The sequence below is a fragment of the Phodopus roborovskii genome, unplaced genomic scaffold (genome assembly GCF_943737965.1).
Source record: "Phodopus roborovskii unplaced genomic scaffold, PHOROB, whole genome shotgun sequence".
In the NCBI taxonomy this organism is placed as follows: Eukaryota; Metazoa; Chordata; class Mammalia; order Rodentia; family Cricetidae; genus Phodopus; species Phodopus roborovskii.
Genome location: NW_026126418.1, coordinates 57,407,748 through 57,431,858, shown reverse-complemented (window position 1 = coordinate 57,431,858; position 24,111 = coordinate 57,407,748).

Here is a 24,111-nt window from a genome sequence, read left to right as displayed (position 1 = left end):
TGGTATGCAGAGTAAATTCCAGGACAGATTAAGAGTTACACAGAGAAACCCTGTCTCAAAAAATAAAAAGTAAAAGAAACAGAGTAATAATAAAGCCACATAAAGATGAAAAGCTCAGAGAGAATCTGGTTACTGTATGCTATTGTGTTGTCTCTGCATTCTTTGACTACTGAGAAAATAACAACAATTGATAAAGGAAATGCTGCTGGATTAATTCAATTTATATATTTTAAAAATGCTTTGACTCGACTTGGAGTTCCTGCAGGCAAGATCCTTGACCCCCAAATCCGGGCCCCTGCCAAAGAACGAGGTCTCAGCTGGAGAGCGCCAGTTTCCAGTGAGATCCCACTACCCTGCAAAACCTTCTCAAGTTCCAGTCCAGCCCTCGTCCTCTTCTGCCGGCTATTGGCCAGAGAGAAGCCTCCTAGAGAGCTTGGACCACACAGAGATACAGACATTAAATCTTTGATCCACATAAGCCCATCTGGGAAGGACCATAGAGAGAGGGAAGAGACACCACCAACACCTACAGGAAGAAACTATGGGAAGAAGGCAATACAAGAGAACACCTAACAACAGAAAGACAAACATGACACCACCAGAATCTAGGGAATCTACACCAACTAGAATGGAAAACAACAACAAAGTAGAGGAAGCAGAAGGGTACGACTTAAAAATCACCATCATAAAAATGATAGAGGCCCTCAAAGAAGATATGAGAAAATCCTTTAAAGAAATAGAGGAAAAAACAAACAAAAAAGTGGAAGAAATGAACAAATTCCTTAAGGAAAGTACAGAAAGCCAAGAAAAAACAATTAACCAGGTGAAGTAAACGGTTCAAGATTTGAAAACCGAAATTGAGAAAATAAAGGCAACACAAATGGAAGGAAAGCTGGAAATTGAAAAGCTGGGCAAAAAATCGGAAACCACGGACACAAGCATAACCAATAGAATTCAAGAGATGGAAGAGAGAATCTCAGGCGCAGAAGATAAACTAGAAGAAATAGATTCATCGACCAAAGAAAACCATAAATCCAACAAATCCTTAACACACAATATCCAGGAAATGTGGGACACCATGAAAAGGCCAAACCTAAGAATAATAGGCATAGAGGAAGGTGAGGAAGCCCAGCTCAAAGGTGCTGAAAACATATTCAACAAAATCATCGAGGAAAACTTTCCAAATCTGAAGAAGGACATGCCCATGAAAGTACAAGAAGCATACCGAACCCCAAATAGGCTGGACCAAAGAAAAAAGACCCCTCGACATATAATAATCAAAACACCTAGCATACAGATTAAGAAAAAATATTAAGAGCAGCGAAGGAAAAAGGACAGGTAACATATAAAGGCAGACCTATCAAAATTACACCTGACTTCTCCACGGAAACCCTCAAGGCCAGAAGGTCCTGGATAGATGTTCTAAAAGTATTAAGAGAACACGGATGCCAGCCTAGGCTACTATATCCAGCAAAACTCTCAGTCAATATAGATGGAGAGAACAAGATATTCAATGACAAAACCAGATTTTCCCAATATGTATCTACAAATCCAGCCCTAATGAAAGTATTGGAAGGAAAATTCCAACCCAAGGAAGGTAACTACGCCCACAAAAATGTAGGCAATAGATAATCCAACTACACCAGAAACCTAGGGTGAAGCAGAACAAATATATTCACAATACCACTGCCAACAACAAACCTAAATCAAACAAGCATCAACAATCAATGGTCCTTATTCACCCTCAACATTAATGGTCTTAACTCACCTATAAAAAGACACAGATTAACAGAATGGATACGAAGACAGAATCCATCCTTCTGCTGCATACAAGAAACACATCTTAGCTCCAAAGATAGACATTACCTCAGGGTAAAGGGTTGGGAAAAGATTTTCCAATCAAATGGAAATAAGAAGCAAGCAGGCGTAGCTATCCTAATATCTAACAAGCTAGACTTCAAACCAAAACTAGTCAAAAGAGATGAAGACGGTCATTTCATATTCATCTCAGGAGAAATCCATCAACACAAAGTCTCAATTCTGAACATCTATGCCCCTAATACAAAGCCACCCACATTCGTAAAAGAAACACTACTAAAACTCAAAGCTCATATAAAACCTCACACACTTATAGTGGGAGACTTCAATACACCACTCTCAACACTAGACAGGACCACAAATCAGAAACTCAACAAAGAAACAAAAGAATTAAAAGAAGTTATGTCTCAACTGGGGCTAACAGACATCTATAGAACATTCCATCCAAAGACAAAAGAATATACCTTCTTCTCTGCTCCACATGGAACCTTCTCTAAAATCGACCACATACTAGGAGACATAACAAACCTCAACAGATACAAGAGAATAGAAATAGTCCCCTGTATCTTATCGGACCACCATGCTTTAAAATTGGAATTCAACAACAATACAAATAGCAGAAAACCTGCAAACTCATGGAAACTTAACAATGTGCAATTGCACCACTCCTGGGTCAAAGAAGAAATAAAGAAAGAAATTAAAGACTTTCTAATATTCAACGAGAATGAGGATACAACATACCCGAACTTATGGGACACCTTGAAAGCAGTGCTACGAGGGAAGTTCATTGCACTAAGTGCCCATATGAAGGAAACAGAGGATAGTCACATAAATGAATTAACAGCTCAACTGAAAACCTTAGAACAGAGAGAAGCAAATTCACCCCGCAGGAGCAGACGCCAGGAAATAATCAACTTGAGGGCTGAAATCAACAAAATAGAAACCAGGAAAACAATACAAAAAATCAATGCAACAAAGAGTTGGTTTTTTGAGAAAATCAACAAGATTGATAAACCTTTATCCAAATTAACGAAAAAGCAGAGACAGAACATGCAAATTAACAAAATCAGAAACGAAATGGGGAACATAACAACAGACACAGAGGAAATCCAGACAATTTTCAGGTCATACTTCGAAAATCTGTATTCCACAAAAATTGAAAATTCAAAGGAAATGGACAAGTTTCTGGATAACTATCACTTACCAAAATTAAATCAAGAACAGACAAACAACTTAAATAGACCTATAACCCGAAATGAAATAGAAGCAGTCATCGAAAGAAAGCCTTCCAACGAAAAAAAGTCCAGGGCCAGATGGATTCAGTGCAGAATTCTACCAGACATTCAAGGAAGAACTAATACCACTACTCCTCAAACTGTTCCACAAGATAGAAACAGAAGGTTTATTGCCAATCTCTTTTTATGAGGCCACAATAACTTTGGTACCCAAACCTCACAAAGACACAACTAAGAAAGAAAACTACAGACCAATATCCCTGATGAACATCGATGCAAAAATACTCAATAAAATAATGGCAAACCGAATTCAAAAATACATCAGAGAAATCATCCACCATGATCAAGTAGGCTTCATACCTGGATTGCAGGGATGGTTTAACATACGAAAATCTATCAACGTGATCCACCATATAAACAAACTGAAAAAGAAAAGCCATATGATTATCTCCCTAGATGCAGAAAAAGCCTTCGATAAAATTCAACACCCTTTCATGATAAAGGTATTAGAGAGGTCAGGGATAACAGGAACATACCTAAACATAATAAGAGCAATATACAGCAAACCAACTGCCAACATCAAACTGAATGGAAAGAAACTTAAGCCAATTCCTCTAAAATCAGGAACAAGACAAGGCTGTCCTCTCTCTCCATATCTCTTCAATATCGTACTAGAAGTTCTAGCTAATGCTATAAGACAACAAAAGGAGATCAAGGGCATCCAAATTGGAAAGGAAGAAGTCAAACTGTCTCTATTTGCAGATGATATGATAGTTTACATAAGCGACCCAATAAACTCTACCAGGGAACTCCTACAGCTGATAAACACCTTCAGCAAACTAGCAGGATACAAGATAAACTCAAAAAAATCAGTAGCCCTATTTTTTTCAGACGACAAAGAGGCAGAGAAAGAAATCAGAGAAACATCACCCTTTACAATAGCCACAAGCAACATAAAGTATCTTGGTGTAACGCTTACCAAACAAGTAAAAGATCTATATAATAAGAACTTTGTGACTCTAAAGAAAGAAATTAAAGAAGATACCAGAAAATGGAAAGACCTCCCATGCTCTTGGATAGGTAGGATAAACATAGTAAAAATGGCAATCTTACCAAAAGCAATCTACAGATTCAATGCAATCCCCATTAAAATCCCACCACAATTCTTCACCGACCTTGAAAGGATAATAATCAACTTTATATGGAAAAACAAAAGACCCAGGATAGCCAAAACAACCCTATACAATAAAAGAACATCAGGAGGCATCACCATTCCTGACTTTAAGCTCTACTACAGAGCTATAGTTCTGAAAACAGCCTGGTATTGGCATAAAAATAGACAGGTAGACCAATGGAATCGAATTGAAAATCCTGATATTAATCCACGCACCTATGAACACCTGATTTTCGACAAAACAGCTAAAATTATACAATGGGACAAAGACAGCATCTTCAACAAATGGTGCTGGCACAATTGGATGAGGGTGTGTAGAAGACTGCAGATAGACCCATGTCTGTCGCCATGCACAAAACTCAAGTCCAAATGGATCAAAGACCTCAACATCAATCCAGCCACATTGAACCTCTTAGAAGAGAAAGTAGGAGGTACCCTTGAACAAATTGGTATAGGAGACCGCTTCTTAAACATAACTCCAGGGGCACAGACACTGAAAGAAACAATTAATAAATGGGACCTCTTCAAACTTAGAAGCTTCTGTAAGGCAAAGGACACAGTTGACAAGACCAAACGGCAGCCCACTGACTGGGAAAAGATTTTCACTAATCCTATATCCGACAATGGGCTGATCTCCAAAATATACAAAGAACTCAAGAAACTAGTCAACAAAACACCAAATAACCCTATTAAAAAATGGGGTACAGAACTGAAGAAAGAATTCTCAATAGAGGAAATCAAAAAGGCTGAAAGACACTTAAGAAAATGTTCCACATCCTTAGCTATCAGGGAAATGCAAATCAAAACAACTTTGAGATACCATCTTATCCCTGCCAGAATGGCTAAAATTAGAAACACCAGTGATGACTTATGTTGGAGAGGATGTGGAGAAAGTGGAACACTCCTCCACTGCTGGTGGGAGTGCAAACTCATACAGCCACTTTGGAGATCAGTATGGCAGTTCCTCAGGAAAATGGGAATTAGTTTACCACAGGACCCGGCAATCCCCCTCTTAGGCATATACCCAAAGGATTCACATCAATGCAACAAAGCCATCTGTTCAACTATGTTCATAGCAGCACTATTTGTAATAGCAAGAACCTGGAAGCAACCTAGATGCCCTTCAATTGAAGAATGGTTAATGAAGATGTGGCACATCTACACAATGGAATACTACTCTGCAGAAAAAAATAATGGTATCTTGAAATTCGCAGGCAAGTGGATGGCACTTGAAGAAACCATCCTGAATGAGGTAACCCAGTCACAAAAAGAGGAACACAGTATGTACTCACTCATATATGGATTTTAGACCTAGATCAAATGATCACCAGCCTATAATTCACATCACCAGAGGAACTAGGATACAAGTTGTATTCTAAGAGATTCATATAAAGTCCCTCACAGAACTGGGAAGGGACAAGTCCCCCAGACCTCAGGTATAGTAGGGGAGGACAGCTAATGGAGAGAGAAGTAGGAGAAAATGAGAGGGAGGAGAGGAAGGCATGTGCGACCAGGAGGATTGAGCCTGGTTAGGAATGGAAAATAGGAAAGAGAGAGAGAGACAGAGACAGAGAGAGAGAACATAAAAGAGGGAGCCAATATTGGTTTGAAGATTAAGTTGAACACAAAGAAAGGTCGAGGGAACTACAAGACTGCTCCCAACTAACAATCTCAGCTTCCGTGGAAAGGCTATCATAAATGCCCTTCCCGGAGAGTGAGATCAACAACTAACTTCTCCATGGAGTCCTCAACTAATGCCTGTTGAAAACAGGAGCAAACACCCATACATAAACACTGAGTCAAACTAGAACCCAGAAGCAGATGGAGAGGACAAGACCATGCGGTAGAAGTACATAGAGACAGCTTACCTGAACAAGGAGGAGCTAAGGGCCACTAGACTGATAGCTGGGAAGCCGACAGGGGTCTGACTCGGACCCCCCTGAATATGGGTCTCAGCCAGAAGGTCTGAGCAGTCTAAGAGACCTCAGACAGTGGAGCCAGGATGTATCCCTGGTGCACAAAAGGACTTTGCAAACATATCCCCCATGGAGGGATAACTGCCTTATTCTAGAGATAGGAGAGAAGCCCTAGTCCCTACTTCACAGGACCTGTCAGATCTACATGACCCCAACTGGATGGCATTCCCCTACATATTGTATTGTGGTGGGGGGTTGGGAGGGGAGGGTGTTTAGAGTGCATGGGAGAGGGTAGAGAGGGCAAAAGGGAGGGAAGGAGGGAGGGAGGGCTGGAAGGGAGGAAGGGAGGGAGGGAGAGGGAACTGGGATCGACATGTAAAATAATAAAAAAAAAAAAAAAAAACGCTTTGACTCCAAAATTTAAGTTGAAGAACAAGTTACTGGGGAAAAGTATTTCTATTTTTGTTTCCACAGAAAATGAAAAGATGTGGATTCCTTCCAGACTAATGTGGTTTGATCACACCAGACTGCCTGAAACAGAGTACAAGCTGATCCTACATTCCAAACAGCTGGACAAAACAGCCCTACAGACTACAGCTAGGATATCTGAATCTTCTTCGAATCCCCCAAGACAGCGCCCCTTACCAGCAGGAAGTAGTTTGGAAAGAACGACGCCCAAATTCCCAAATATTGTGTATAAATGTTTGTTTTCATTTAATTGGACTTTGTTATATAAAATTAAATAAAAAATACTCTATATGCATAAAAAAAAAATAAAACCAAAAAGCAAATCCAAAAAAAAAAAAAAAAAATGCTTTGACTCAAAAATTTAAGTCTAAGGACAAGTTACTTGGGAAAAGGATTTCTATTTTTGTTTCCACAGAAAATAAAAAGCTGTGGATTCCTTGCAGACTAATGTGGTTTGAGCAAGCCAGACTGCCTGAAACAGAGTACCAGGTGATCCTACATTCAAAACAGCTGAACAAAACAGCCTTACAGACTACAGCCAAGATTTCTATGTCTTCTCATGGTCCCCCATGACAGCTCCCCCTATCAGCAGGAAGTAGTTTGGAAAGAACGACGCCCAAACTCCCAAATATTGTTTATAAATGTTTGTTTTAATTTAAATGGATTTGGTTATAAATGGTTAATGATCACAGCCAATTCTTTTTAAAGGTCAAAAGGGAATTATGGTATAGATATGAATACTTTGTTTTGGAATAGATTTTCATTTATTAATACAATTTAAGGTCAATGTTGTTATATGTATATTTCTCTTCTTGTTTATGTATTGTGTTTATATAGCTCATTTAAAAATGTAATGTATAATTTAGTACAGATTTTAGATAGTTACCTATAATAGTCAAAACATAGCTAGGTGAGTTAGGTTTTCTAGATATGCAGAGATGTATTTGAGATAGATAGATATTCTTCAAATCTTTCAAAGACCTACAGAATATGGCATTTAAAATGGTTTAGGGTTTTTCTTGACAATGAGACATAATTGTTCCTGGCAACACCACCTGCGTCAGAAAGGAAGATGGACATTGAATAAACTCATTATGGAGTTTACTTCCAATATGGCAAGACTAACAATTTGGACAAGATACTGCTCTTGTCTGGACTGTTTGACTTTATGCTGTATAAACTGGACATGCAGGACCCAACGGAAAGTGACTGCTGATTCAAGATGGACATTGCTACAGAGATCCTACTTCATGGAAGAGTCTGTGAGACAGTCTGCAGGACACAGAGAAAAGTGACTGACAAACTGCCAATACAAGAAGACAGTTTAAAGTCTCCTGCTTTGCTGAAGAGTCTGCCAGACACACTATGGCCTATGGGCTGAAGATGGAAGATTACAAAAGAACTTCAGGAGACTGAAAAGGCAAGATGTCTCTGTCATTTCTAGAGCTTATATACTATCCTTCTGTGGTCTTTGAGGGAGTTGAAGACAGATAGTTATGGTTATAGTTTTCCTTAGTCAGGATTAAAGATAAGTTACATATAGGATTTTAGACTCACAAAGATGGAATAGATGATGGAATAGTTTCTTAAATCTTGATAAATGTTAATGGACTAAATATTGTTAACTGTGATTCTTATTTGATAACTGTTATGTAATATATTTTGCGATGATAAGGTTAAAACCCTTCTTTTTATTTACACAGAAAAGAGGAGATGATGGGAGATGTCATTCTGTATATGTTTCTCATACTGGTTAATAATAAAGCATTGTTGGCCAATAGGAAAGGAAGATAGGAGGGACTAGGAGACAAGGAGGAAATAGGAAGTAGTGAGGAGGAGTCAGGATGGAGAGTCTGAAGAAAGCAGTATGCCGCCGGCTCCCTGGTAAGAGAAATACATAGATCAGCAGAAATGGGTTAATAATTAAGGCAGAGCTAGCCGATAAGAAACAAGTAACCGGGCCAACAGTATTGTACCAAATACAGAGTCTCTGTGTATTATTTGGGGCTGGCGGCGTGGCGGCGGGACAAGACCAGCGGCGGCAGGCAGAAAAACCGAACTCCTTACAAATGCATTCTAGATACCAATCCTGTTATATGTAGAAGTGGCAGATGTTTTCTTCTATACTATGGCCCTGCTTTCACATAACTGGCAGATTCCATGGTTGTGTAGAAGCAATGAAATGTCATTTGGTCCTATTTATCAATTCTTATCTCTCTCTAGCACTCCTCTGGTCATATGGAGAAAGATTCTATTTGTGTATAATGTTGAGGAAGATTCAGAGTATTTGGTTTTCTTTTGAGTGTCTCAGTCTATTGGAATTCAGTTTTGCTCAAGGTGAGAGATAGGAATCTAGTTTTATTCTTCTCATGTGATATTCCTAGCACTATGTTGAAGACACTATTTTTCTCTAATGTATAATTTTGGCATCCTTGTCAAAAGTAGGTAGGTATAGCTCTATATATTCCTACATGGGATCTATTTTATTATGTTGAAACACATATTTGTTTTTGTGCAAGTACTATACTGTTTTATGACACTCTAGTATATTGTTGTTTTCAGAATTGCTTTTGCTGTTCTTTGGTAATCTCATATATATTTTAAAATGGATTTTCTCTATCTGTGAAAATAATCCTGAAATTTTATTGAATCTATGGGTTGCTTTTCGTAGGATAGTCATTTCTACACTTTTCATATATTTCTTTCTAATTTGAGATGTCTCAGCTTTTCTTTTTCTGCACAGTCTACAGAACTATAAATTTCCATCTTATAATTGCCCTCATTGTACTCCACACATTTTGTTATGTTGCCATCTTCATTAAGTCCTGGGAATTTTAATCCAATCTTAATCTCTTCAATGATTCATCCACTATTCTTATGTACCCTTATGTTTCATTTATTTTGTGTGATTTCTGTATTTGCTCTTGCTGTTGATAGATTTCTTCCATTGTGGTCAGATAGAATACAGGATGATGTTTCAATTTTGCTATGTTTTTGTTTTTTTTTGGTTTTTATACTTGTCTTGTGTCTTGACATGTTGTTTCTTCTTGAGAAAGTTCCACAGTGTTCTAAGAAGAATATGCATCTGTATAATATTCTGTAAGAGTCTGTTAAATCCATGAACTTTTAAAGCTTTATTAAAGTACAAGTTTTCTCTAATTTTTTCATTCTACTGGTGCTAGAGGGATGTCTAAATCTCTGTTTATCGCTGTATTGTTTCTGCATAGCTTCAGTAATGTCTGTTTTGTGAAGCTGAGTGCAATTTCACTTATGTATTTGTTTAGAACTGTATGATCCTTTTGATAGATTGTTCACTTCACTAATGTTAAGTCACATTCCCTTGTTTGACTAGCTTTAGAAAACCATTTTGTTTGATATTAGAACAGTGACAACATTGTTTTTTCATCTTTTTAGTTTGAGGCACTGTGTATCTTTGGTAGTGTGATGTATTTCTTGAATGTAGCCAAAGGATGGACTTGTTATCTAATGCAAGTAATCTATCTTTTTATTGGTGAATTGAGACTCTTTGCAGATATTATTGAAAGATATATTGATTTGTATCATTCTTGATTTCATAATGTTTTCTTATATTGCTTTTAAATAATTGTCCTGATGATGTTTATTTTTTCACTGTGAACTCTTGGGTGTGTTTATTCTTCTATTCAGTCTGAATTTTCCCTCCAAGTTCCTTAATAGAGTTGCCTTAGTGATTATATGTTCTTTTATTCAATTGTTATCATGGAACATTTTCATATTTCTTTAAATATTAATGGATAATTTTTCTGTGTATATAATAGTCTGGGTTGTCCATTATGATCTTTTACAACTTGAAATATATCTTTTCCAAGTCTCTTACTTTGTAACTTTCTATCAAATAATTCTGTATCATTTTTAATGGATCTACCTGAATATGCTGCTTGAGTCTCCTCTCTTGCTTATTTCAGTTTTGAAGCTATAGTTTTAAGGTTTTAATTTCAATCTGGCATGTAGACTTTCTATTCTGGCCCTGTCTATTTGGTGTTATGTAATACTCTTGTGCCTGGATGCATACACTTTTCTCTAGATTTGGGAAATTTTCTTCTCTGATTTATTGACACTATTAACTATGCATTTGTCTTGTGATTTTCACTCTTCTATGGCCAGAATTTATATGTTTGCTATTTTAACAATGTATCAAAAAATCTACCTGAGTGGGGTATCCCAGACCCAGAAATACATATATGGTATGTACTCATAACTAAATAGTAGGAGTAATATACAACACAACCAACCTACAAGCCACAAGGAGGGCACAAGGACAGCCCAAAGAGGGATGCATGAACTATCATGGGAAGGGGAAAGAGAGGAGATCTCCTGGGTAAACTGGGGAAGGGGTTGGTAGTGAGGGATGGGAACTTGAAGGAACAAGTTGGGTAGGCTGAATACAGGAGGCCACTTTAGAGGCAGAATGGAGGGAAAGTAACAGTAAGAAAAGAGACATCTTGATGAAGGGGTATTTCTGGGTTAAGGAGAAACCTGGTGTCAGGGAAACAACAAGGATGACCCAGCTAAGACTCCTTGAAGCAGTGGAGAGGGTACCTGAACTGACCATCTACTGTAATCAGATCAGTGACTACCCTAATTGTTTACCAGAGAGCCTTTACCCAGTAATTGATGGGAGCAGATGCAGAGATCCACAGGCCTAACTCCAGGAACTCCAGGAGTCCTGCTAAAGGAAGGGAGGAGGGATTATAAGAGCCAGATGGATCATGACAGAGGAACCCACAGAAATGGCTGACCTGAGGTCCTGGGAGCTCATGAACTCTGGACCAACAGTTAGGGAGCTTGCATGAGTCTGACCTAACCCTTCTGCATGTGTGTGATAATTGTGCCATTTGCTCAGTGAGATAAGAACCTGTCCCTAGGACTCAGCTGGCTTTTGGGAGCCTATTCTCCATACTGGATTACCTTGCCCAGCCTTGATACAGAGGAGAAGCTTGGTCTCTTGTCAACTTGATGTGCTGTGCCTTGTTCAAGTCCATGGAGGCCTGCCCTTTTCTTCATGGAGATAGAGGAGGATTGGAAGGTAGACAGGAGGTGGGAAGTGAGAGGAGGGAGGGGTAACTGTTGGAGGTATGTAAAATAAATGAAAAATATTAATTAAATAAAAAACAAAAATAAACAAACAAAAACCAAAGTTCTTGAATATCACAATGTTTGCATTTATCTTAAATTGTGATATTCTTTTTTAAAAGTAGAATTCGAGTATTTAAATTTAGTTTTTAATATATTTATTTTTTATTTTATGTATTGATCCCAATTTACTCTCTCTCCGTGCCTCCCATGCCCTCCAATCCTTCTCCCATCCTATCCTCCCCCCCCCACTCCACATGAAGGGTGATGCCTTCCAGGAGGGTTTGAGTCGGTATGATACTGTTTTCCTAGCTATCAGTCTGGGGATCCATGAGCTTCCCCTTGTTCTGGTCTTGACCCCTTTTCTTATCACTCCTCCCTCTCTGCAACTGGATTCCAGGAGTTTGGCTCAGTGTTTAGCAATGGATGTCTGCTTCTGTTTCCATCAGCTACTGGATGAGAGCTATAGGATGGCATATATGTTAGCTATCAATCTCATTATAAGGGAAGAGCATTTAAGGTAACCTTTCCACTGCTGCTCAGATTGTTAGTTGGGGTCATCCTTGTATGTCTCTGGACATTTCTTGGATAAACATTTCGTTTATCCTATAATAAGTCCCTCTAGTATGGTATATTTTTATTTATTTTTATTTTTTTAATTTTTATTTTTTATATTTATTTATTTATTTATTTATTTATTTATTTATTTATTTATTTTGCTCTTGTCTATTTGTCCCCTGATTCAATCTTCCTGGTCCCATATGTTCTCTCCTCCCTTCTCTCTCTCTCTCAGTCTCTCTCTCTCTCTCTCTCTCTCTCTCTCTCTCTGTGTGTGTGTGTGTGTGTGTGTGTGTTTCTCTCTTGTATTTGTTTTGTTTTTTGAGACAGGATTTCTCTGTGTAGCCTTGAAGCTTGTCATGGCACTTGATCTGGCCTTGAACTCAAGAGATATGCCTGACTCTGCCTCCGGAGTGCTGGGATTAAATGTGTGTGCAACCACCACTTAGCCTTGATATTATGTCATAATATATATATATATATATAATCTGTAGATGAGACTTTTTCTTTTGCTCATTTATTATGCTTATTGATTTTTTTTTCATTTTTGACTTTTACTTTAGTGTTTCCATTTCTTTATTGAATTTGAATTTCAGAGCTTAAATACTCCTCAGCTATTTTTTTTAACTTCAATAATTTTATTTCTGCATTCTTTAAGTTCATTCTGGTATTTTGTTGTTTTTGTTGTTCATTTTGTATTCTTCAAATGCTTTGATCTTGTCCACTCTCCAGCACTGCTTAACAGTTATATTTCTTGGAGTAGTTAGGGAGATGGCTTAGTAGTGAAGAGATCTTGTTGCTCTTAGGGAATCCAGTTTGATTTCCTACAAACCACTTAAAACAGGTCCTACGTGTCTGTGTACCAACTCCAGGAGGTCAGACATACTCTTCTAGCTTTAGTTGTCATGTGTAGGTATGTGCATGTGTAACACTCCCAATATAAACACATATACCCATAATATAAAATAATAAATCTTTAAAAATGTAATTGTAGGGCTGGAGAGATGTCTAATATGTGAAATTAGCTGCTACATAAGCCTAATATAACTGAGAGGGTGTCTCCACCACCCATATAAAAAGCTGGTAGCAATAGTGAGAGCCTGTAAGGGGGTGGGAGAATGGGTAAAGGAAAATATAGGAGGATTCCTGAAACATGTTGGTCAGCTAGTCTTGCTGAATCTTTAGAATTCAGATTCAGTGAAAGACTCCTCTTTCAAAAAGATGAAGAGTAAAGGACAAATGAGACCACTATAGACCTCTGGCCTCCTCATACACACACGAATACTCCCTCCCCCCCCCACACACAATTTTTATTTCTAAGCTATTTGTCATTCTTAACAATATTTCTCACATAATTCCTGAATATTTTAGCATCTAAGTACTAATAAATAATCCTAATGACGCCTGAGTTTTTCCATATTTTGGTTTCTGTCCTTCTTTCAAACCTATCATAAAGTCAAGTCTAGAGATTCTCTCTATCTATTAACCCTCTTCATAATGTTAATTTGAAGACTTTCACTATTTTTGGTGCCATTGTGAGTCTCATAGTTCTTTTTCAGTTCTGGTAGTCTTTTTTTGGTATATGTGTCCAAATATCTACACACCCTTTGTTTATGTGTTGTTAACTTTTCACATAATAATATTTCATATGTTTTAATTAAATTACAAAAAAATCTTGTTTTACATATCAATCCAAGTTCCCTCACCCTCCCATCCTCTCCTGTTCTCCCACCAACCACTATCTCATCCTCATTCTGATCCCCAGGGAGGGTTCTGTGGGAAGTCTTATAAAAGTCTGTCATATCATTTGTAGCAGGGCTCAGGCCCTCCCCCATGTGTCTAGACTGAGGGATATCACTTTACAAGGGCATAATCCCCGAGTTCTGCCTTTCTACTTTTCTTGGATTACTTATGTTCTTCATCTGTTGCTATAGTAGTTTTTTTATGTAATATTATATAACTCTCCTTGTTAATCCCAACAATAGTTATCTAGTATAGTGGTGTGGTATGATCATAATATTACTTTTTCCTCTTGAATCCTATTTATCTTCCACTCTAATTTATGAAGAATAACCAACTTTTCCATGAGTTAACACACTTGTGGAGAATATTTTGTTCTGGATATGGCCATTTAATGACTCTAGGAAATCCCCTGGATTAAGATTTCACAGTATTGGTAATAGAAAGAAAAAGAATGTGTGTTAACTTAAAGATATTACATAAGGAGAATAAACCACAGGATGTTCTACTCAGATCCTGTGTTTACCATGATGTAAGAGGAATAACGAAGAGGTGACACTCTCATTTCAGGTCTAAATGACTAAAAGTATATGTATTGATATTTTTATAAATTTTTTATAAATTAATCTATTATTATGTGAAAATTTCACAATCAATAGTATAGACCTACTATGTCTTTTTATACCTCCTTCCCTGCCAAGTCACAACTCCTAATATGTAAATATATATATATGTATATATATTTGCCTTCTTTCATCATTGCTCGTATATGTTTAGGACTATCAGCATTGGATAATTCCTATGGGGCCTTATTTCTGGAAAAGATTGATTCTCCATCTTTTAGATTATCAACTTGTAGGTCTTTATCTAAATTTGAGGTCCTGTGAGACTTCCCTTATCTACATTGATATGCCAATTGATATTTTCAGTTTTTCAGGTTATGTTTAGGCAACCATATCATTTAGAATTCTTGTTATATGTAGAAAACATTGTCTCTCAACACGTGCTCTGACTCTTACAATCTTTCTGTCCTCTCTTTTATGAGGTTCTCTGAGCCTTAAGTAAAGGGATTAATTTACACACATACCAATCGTGCCTTGGGGTCAAATGACACTGTCCTCTGCATTTTGATAAACTGTGGATCTCTGTAATAGTTTTTGTCTTCTGTGAAAAGAAGATTCCACAATGAGGAATGGGAATTGCATTTATCTGTGGATCAAGGTAAGCATTTAGAATTCAGTTAGAAATTATAATGGTTTAGGGGATCAGCAATCATAGGTTTGTTTCTCCGCCTTGTGGCCTCACTCAATATGGGCAGTGGTTAAATTTTTAGTATCTGGGAAAAATATTCTCCTACTGAGTAGGCCTAAAGGCCAATTAGATGAGTTGGTTACTCCCAGGATAGAAGTGCCACTGGTGCACATTATGGGATTTCTTGCCACTCTGATCAATTGTGGTTCAAGGCGTGTACCACCTCCACCAGGCTTTAGTTTTAATACATACGTATTATACAGAACACTAACTTATTTCTTGATTCCTTTATTTTCTAATATTTTCAAAAGAAATTGGTGATTGGCTGGAGAAGTCTTATTACTTTAGTAACCATAATCAAAATGTTAGAAGTGCAATCCCCTTAATCAATTACTAAATCATAGATGAATGAAAAAAAATGTTAAGATATATCCTATTGACTCCTTGTTTTTATAAACTTTTTTAGATATTTCTTCTGGATATCGCACTGCATACATTCATTAAAAATGGCTATTGAATCTCTTGCAGAATTACGTATTCCATTTGTCACCAAACTCACTGCTAATCATTGAAATTGAAAATAACAGGATGGAAATGTTTAGCTGAGTTGACATAGATGTTATCAGTTCAAAAAACTTCTGCCTACCATCTGAAAATCCAGGGAGGTTTGAGGATTACCATAAACTGCGAGAAAATCAAGTGGTAAAGATTGAACTCCTCTAAATACCATCCAGTTTTTCTCAAAGCAGCATGCCATTTCTTTCTTCAAACACATTTGGTACAACATTCTTGCAGCCTGGGAACCTTTGACCATTCAAAACAGGATGTTATTCTCTTACATGTGCTGCCAGAGAGACTGGAAGAGCAGTAGTCTTAAAGGAAGTGCAAACATCTTTTATTTAGCTAAATGAAGTGTGAACTAGCATTGCTATAATAAAGAAACCAGTACACACACACACACACACACACACACACACACACACACACACACCACATCACACCTTTTGATTCTGGCTTTGAAATTGTAGAATTGAAGGACTCACAAGCGCTGCTTTATATCTTGTTTGTACTGTGTAAGATGGAATTTAACATAATTCATTTTGTAATCATTGCATTTTAGTTAGAAAAGGAACCTAAAGCCCATGGTGTGTGTGTGTGTTTGTGTGTGTGTGTGTGTGTGTGTGTGTGTGTGTAAAACTGATTTTATTTTCAAACTATTTCTATAACTTCTAGTAAACAATAAAACATAATTCCGAGTGTTTAAAGAACTTTTTCTCAGATAGAGATATTAGGTCCTCAAACAGGCCTTCATGAATTGAGAGTAGAATCAACATTCCTTTTTAGCACTGTGGTCAGAAGCTAGAAATCAATAGAAGGCGGGTTCTTGAGAGTTTAGGCTATTCCTAAAAGGAAAGTCATCTACTTACCTCCATATGATTTATGATGTAACTATGACACAGGGAACATTCAATTTGTGAAAATAATACAAAACAAATGGTAGAAGAAAAAATTTAACACCCCTCCAATTCATATTTATCATTGAAAAAAATATTTTTCATATTTTTAGTGCAAAATAGGAAAGGTGTCAACAAGTTTAATTAGATTTATGAAAGAATTACAAGTCTATCTCTCTTTACCACTGTTTCTCTGAAGAGGCATACAGAACTTTTCTTATTTCTTCCTTTTTCCTTTCCTCTCTCCCTCCCTCCTTCTCTCTCTCTCTTTCCCTTCTTTCTTTCTTTGTTTCTTTTTCTCTCTGTCTCTCCCTCTTTCTCTTCTTTCCTTCCTCTCCCTACCCTTTCTCCATTACCTTCACTTTCATCCAATAAAATTTCTCTCTCTCTCTCTCTCTCTCTCTCTCTCTCTCTCTCTCTCTCTCTCTTTCACACACACACACACACACACACACAAAGGATTATAAATCTAAATCTCATGGTGTCTGTAGCATAGAAAGAAGCAATTAAGTTGTTGCATTTCATACAGCTAAGCACTCATTGATCATTCTGTTTTTCATATGTAATTATGAAAATACTTGGTGTTTATAGAAGGGCTAGCATGCTCCATGGAAAACAACTGCAGAGTCAGAAGGTCCCTCTAAGGTGAAAGCTGTTGCAGAGCTCTATGGAAGGAAACAGAAGGAAAGATAGGATAAAGCTGCTAGAAGTGATGATGACAAGCAAGTGGATGAAGAAGGAGGAGAAGCTTGACTAAACAAATGCATACCTTTCCAGGCAGCCTTTGAGAATGTGCAAGAGAAATGGCAAATCCAAAGAATATGGAAGAAGGCACCAAAACCCACGAGCAGAATGTAGAGACCTACAATGGAAGTCTGGACATGCTTACTGAGCAACTCTATAGGATTCTCACACTCAACAGGACCCAGTGAGTACTCAGCAATCCTAGAATCCAGGGCAGCAAAGCCCAACCCTATTTTGTTCCTTTTCTTTCTAGAAAGTTCTGCACTGTCCTTGTGCATGTGCTGACAGCAAACTCTCTGAAACCTTCCTGGCACCACATGACAAACTCTAGAGCAGGAAGCTCCTCCCAGCATTCTACCACCAGACCACCACAGGAGGCCCAGATCCACCATGGTGCTTCATCTGGGTCAGGAGACCACACAGCTTGTAAGCATAACAGCCACCTAAGGCAAGAATGACACAGTCTGCTTTCCTTCTGAGGATCACACATTCTTTGTATTCTAGTAATCTTATCTTTATTCGAATGAAGTATTGCTTGGGATACTACAGTCCCTGATTAAACCAAACACATACAAAGGCATGGTTCTTTTTGCTGCCTCAACTCTTTCCACAGCTCAACAGCTACCAGGAATGTGCTTAGTCTCTTTTCATACCCACCTCAAAACAGACCATTTACATGTTTAACTTTGAGCCTTGCTACTGCTTGGAAAACATTATTTGTCCTCAAATACCACCAGATCATACTCCTTGAAAAATAGGTCATTCAGTTTTACGAAGAACAGCCAAATTTGTGTCTCAAGCAACAGCCATGTGAGTTGTCCTATGTATTGGTTCTTAGTTGCTTTTTCATTCCCTCCTTATTTTTCTTATCTCTTTATATAAGCCCCAAAATATTTGAGAATAAAGCCCACCCAGGCCTTGATAGGCTTCAGTTCTATCGCTAGCTGGAAATGTGAAGAAAATCAACAGCGATTGAAACCTTTTCAAGTTGAACCACTGTCAGGCAGTTGCAGGAGCTTGTGGTTTTGTGGTAAAATTTGTCAGAGAAGTTGTGGAAGTGGCTTAGTGCTGTAAGTGGTAAATGACTACACCAGGATACACAGGGCTGTGAGAAGATTTTTCTCTTACTCATCAGTTTTTGACCTCTTCAGAATTCTGAAAAGGGTTGACCATTATTTAACAACCAATATAACATGCCATAGTTTTGTTTTATAAATTTCATTGTTGCCTATGAATAAAGAATACAATTTGCTATTCAAAACTATGGCTTCCTCACAGAAATTATTTTGGGTAAGTGTTTAGGACACATGTTGATTTATAGTTAAGCTATAGAAAAAATAATAAAAATAAAGAAGTATAAACAATAAAGTGACATTTGAAGTTTTAAGTGGCCATGTTAAGCTACATTATGATAAAAAAAAAACAGCTTATAAGTTGGTAACATTTAGCATGGTGGAAGAGCAATGATATGTTTTGTTGTTGTTTTGTTTTGTAAAGGAGGGCATTCTCCTGGATAATGAGAAAGTTTTCAAGTTTTTAGGTAGCAACATCACAAAACTGCTATTTTATATACTAGGAAAGAATTGTATTCATTGCAATAAGAGGATAAATAAGATAACTGAGTGGGACAGCATGGTATTTTTAACTGAGTCATAGAGAAAGTTAAATGGAGACAATAGGAAAATAAGACTGAACACACAACTATTTTAAAAGGTGACTCTCTTAAATACAATATTTAAACACACACACACATATATATATATAATGACATATGTGAACTTTCAAATGGCCATGTTAAATATATTTATTTGTTATTAACATATTATACACATACACATGATTTTATACATTTTAGTATATACATGCACACTTATAATTCACCTATATTTTATATATGCACATAAATACATGTAAAATATATTTTTTCATTATCTCTCCAGACCTAAGCTGGTAAACTTTTGCTCAAACCATCATTACCCTCTATGATTTCTACTTCAAAGGTGGTGAATTTTTTGTCTCTTTTCAACTTTAAAAATCTCCTTGACAATCTTGGGTCTTTTTCATATAAGACCGTCTACCTACGTAGTATGTCTTCTCCACCTCATCCTTCTAAGTTCTGGTCTCCCACTGAAGTTTGTTCTTGTAAGTAATGGATGTTAGATGTTCCCATTAAACATCCCCACCATGTTCTTGGTAGTATTAGCGTGTCCGTTTCCATTATACTCAAGTGCTTTAGTTTGAGGAAAACCAGAATATATGTCCCTGCATGGACCCCCCAAGGCACTTTGAGCAAGTCTGTAGCTGTTGGCTGGAACAACTTGCACCAGAGTAGTTCTTGGTACTCTTCTTGATTTGGTAACACACATCTGCTGGGGAGGAACTAAGCTCAAGAACTTGCATGCTTAACTCTTGATTGTTTTCCACTGTGCTGTGAGTCAGTCTATAAGTCTGCTCCTTCCTCTCAATGAACACCATTTAGCATTCCAACATTCCTGTTTCATGAATGACCTGCTGTCTTGTCTTTTATTTAAATTTCTAGACCTTTGCCCAATTAGTGGAACAGACTATAGCACAGGTGCTACACCAGAAAGCACTCCTTTTCACTGTAGCAGTGGTCTTGGTTTGTTTTCTTTTCTATTCCAAATATCTTCATCTATCTATACATATCAGCTTCTCAATGCATGCCAGTAAGGTAGACTGACTCACATGATTACTCTTTTCAAATTTTATGAGTATGTATGTATTATGTGTGTGCCTGGTGTATGTATTTGTATGAGTCTTGTTGCCTGTGAAGGCCAGAAGAGGGCAATGGATTCCCTGGAACTAGAGTTCCTACAGTTGTGATGCTCCTGATGTGGAGAGCTGAAACCTGGTGCTTTGCAAGAGCAGCAAGGACTTTTAATCTCTGAGCCATCTCTCCAGTGCCAGATGAGTCTATAAATCTTTCTTAACAAACATTTCCATCATTGTAGAGTTAATGTAAGAACACTTTTGGTCTACTTGGGTCTGGACTATTTGAAATCCTGTCTCAAAAAGAAAATTACAGTGGGTAAAGGCATTAAACTGCACAAGCCTGACAAGCTGAGTGTGTTCTCTGCAACATGTGTAGTGATGACACCCTTACTATGAAATGGAAGGCAGAGAAAAGGGCACCATCCCAAAGCTCCCAGGCCAGCTACCCTTGAGTTATATAGCTCATATTTCAATAAGACAGAAAGCAGCATCCTACTCCTGAATGTCCCCTTCTAACCACCACTTGAACTTTAATTTCATGCATTTTCCAAGATGGGATCTCACCATATGGCCTTGCTTGACCTGGAACTAACCATGAAGCCAAGTCTTGTCTGTAACTCACAAGGACCAGCCTGCATCTGCCTGGAGAGTTCTGGGATTAAAGACCTATGCCACCATGCCTGCACAAGTGTGTGCTTGGTAATGAAATCACATATTTATTAAGAAAGGCCGTGCAATCATGTTTGTAGCATTTTCTGATTCCAGTGGCCCTGCATAAATAGTAGCACAACTTTAAAAGCTTTTGAGAAGACTGACACAGTCCTGTCTGAGGGCAATCGAACCCACCATCTTTAGGGTGGTCCTCATAGTTCCAAATGACACGTACACAGCTATTTTCAGATAACATACATACACTTACCTAGTGTTCAAATATATTTCTAAAATCTGCTACTCAATAAGCTGCTTGCTTCTAGACAAGAATCCTTAGAAATATTATTTATTTCCTTCCTAAGATAACATACTATAGTAATGGAAATAGAGTAACTTCTTGAGATAACAAAATATAGTCATGGAATCCAGTAAGATGGTTCATTTCTGTATTCAGAGGAACTTTAGCTATCAATATTTTTAATAACTTTGAAAGCTCTTGTTTTTGCTTTATTTTCAGTTCACATTTATTTTGCTGTTTTTGTATGCTTTTACCTTGGATCTAGTATACTAGCCTTTAAAATGTAATTAGATTAGACATAATCACAAAATTACAGAAATTATGGTAGTGTTAGTCTGCTCCTATGCCTTTTCTCTGTACTCAAATATGGTGGAAGTTAAAGGGAATGAGCAAGCATGGTTGTTACTCTCCACAGAAAAAAAGTACCCTTGTGAATGTCTTCATATAAAGTAGGTTCATCAGAACTGGGGGTAAGGGCCATTACACACCAATAAATCCAATACTCCAGAGGTTTATGCTACAGGGTGAGTCTTGGATACCTAGTCTCAAAATGAAAAATACAGAAGGAAAAAGGTGATTATCCTTTTGATGTTTGCTAATGAACCTTTACATTCAAAGGAGCTAACTTACAGTCATATACAAGCATTTATGCCCATTTTAACATTTTTTTATTTCATAAATGGATATCAAAGTACATAACTAAATGTAATTTTTTACAAGATTTTCCTCGATATAAATTTAAATGAATTGTGTGTCTATTAGTATGTCTATATTAGGATTTTAACATATCTCTTCTTCAGAGTCTCAGCTTTACTCCTGAACATATATACACATCATAACCAATTTTTTGACATGTTCTTGATAAATGTTTACCTTATATGATTATGATAATTATGCACTATGGAGAATCCTTATCCTTACATTCTGGTGCTTATGATTTCCACCAATACCAGAATCTCAGGCCTGCTTCCATTCTCATGCCTTGCCTTATTCCATTGTGTGCAACTTTTCCTTTTAGTTATATATATATATATATATATATATATATATATATATATCTAATGGAATAATTGCAATTATAAAAACTTTGGCTTAAAAAATAAAAGCAAGTGTTGGTAACATGTTTCTATGTTCAGAAGCTTTATATAAAAATTTCCAAATTTCCAGAAGAATTTTCTTGGCAGATGAGTGTTTTTAAAATTTATCATCTGTTCTTTCAGACAGTGGTGGTATACATGTTTAATTCCAGCACTTGGGAAGCAAAGGCACTTGGATCTCTGAATTTGAGGCCAGTCTGGTCTACAGAGTTTCAGAACAACCAAGACTACACAGAGAAACCTTGTCTCAATAAAATGAGACAAAACAAAACAAAAAAGATATTTTCACTGTCCTTTGCTTTCTTTTCTCTCTCTAATGTTAGTAATATCAAATGGAAACACACTGAACTACAAAGAAAAGACCTGGGATTTAGAAATTTAAGGGATCTGGTAATTGATTTGGATCCTTTCAGGTACTATACTTGAAATTTTGTGATAACTGTATTAACATTTCTTTCCAGTACTGTTGATTCATTTTTGTAAAAATACAAATAAGAATTCATGTGGAATAGCATTCATTATGCTTTAAAAGTAAGCAACATTTTCAATATGGTCAAAAATAGCTGTTATTTATGTAGATTAATTTTCCTAAAATTAGGGTAAAATAATCCAAGCAGGGCAAGAGACTATCACATCTAAATATGATGACTAGTCTAAAATTTTATTAAAGTTAATAATCAATTTGTATATATAAGACATTTTCTTCATTTATTTTTTAGGGGTGGTGGTGGTGGGTTTTTGAGACAGGATTTTTCTGTGTAGCTCTAGTTGTCCTGGATGTTACTCTGTAGACCAGGCTAGCTTTGAGTTCATAGAGACCTGCTTGCCTCTTCCTCTCAACTTGGGATTAAAGGCGTGCACCACCATTATCAGGCTATTTTTAAAAATTTTCTTGAGGGCTAATTCCATGACTGTTAGAGTTCCTCACATTCTGACTAAGAGAACATGGAGCAATAAAGGCTGATGGGGGTATTTATTGGTTTTTGCAATTCCATCAGAGTTAAGTCTGAATTTCAGTGATACAATGTCTTGTAAATAAATCCTTCTGGAAACTATAATGTAAATGTAAGGAATTGTAATTTCTTATTTCTCAAACATATATGATATTTAACATGATCTATGTTATTGGTAAAAAAGTAAAATATTACAAGAAAGAGGAAGTTAAAATGTGAAATATTCTGTTTATGGACGGTTGTTTAGTCTTTAGAAGTTTTATGACCTTTCCTTTACAGGCAGATTTATTTCAGGTTCATGAGCTTTTCTTTATAATAGCTGAACCTTTTACAAAGAGAATTTTTTGTACTAATACTCTTCTTAAAGAAAATACAAATGATAATAATAATAAAAACTTAACCAGTTGGCCCCTGATCCTGCTGCCCTGTGTCCTGTCCCCATCAAGAGCACCCTTGGAGCTCTGATAACCCCCACCCATCCCCACAACAAGCCTGCCCCCCCCCGACCCTGAGAACTACCCTGCCCACGGTCCTGCCACTCTGGTTGAGCACTGAGAAAGAGGGTGGAGCCAACTGTCCACCCTACTTCAGAGAATCCTCAGAGCAACTCTGAAGAAAGGAGACCTTCCTTTCCACGCCGGACCACCTGTAATTTCCACCTGCTTGGTCTCTGAACCCACCTCCACTCCTCTGCTGGAGTCCTGGGCCACTCCCAGAGATCCACCTATCTCTGCTGGTCCACTTTGAGTTCCTGCCAGCAAGATCCTTGACCCCCAAATCTGGGACTCTGCTAAAAGAAAGAGGACTCAGCTAGAGAGTTCCAGTTTCCAGTGAGATCAGACTATCCTGCAAAACCTTCCCAAGTTTCAGGTCAGCATTTGTCCTCTTCTGCCAGCCATTGGCTAGTGG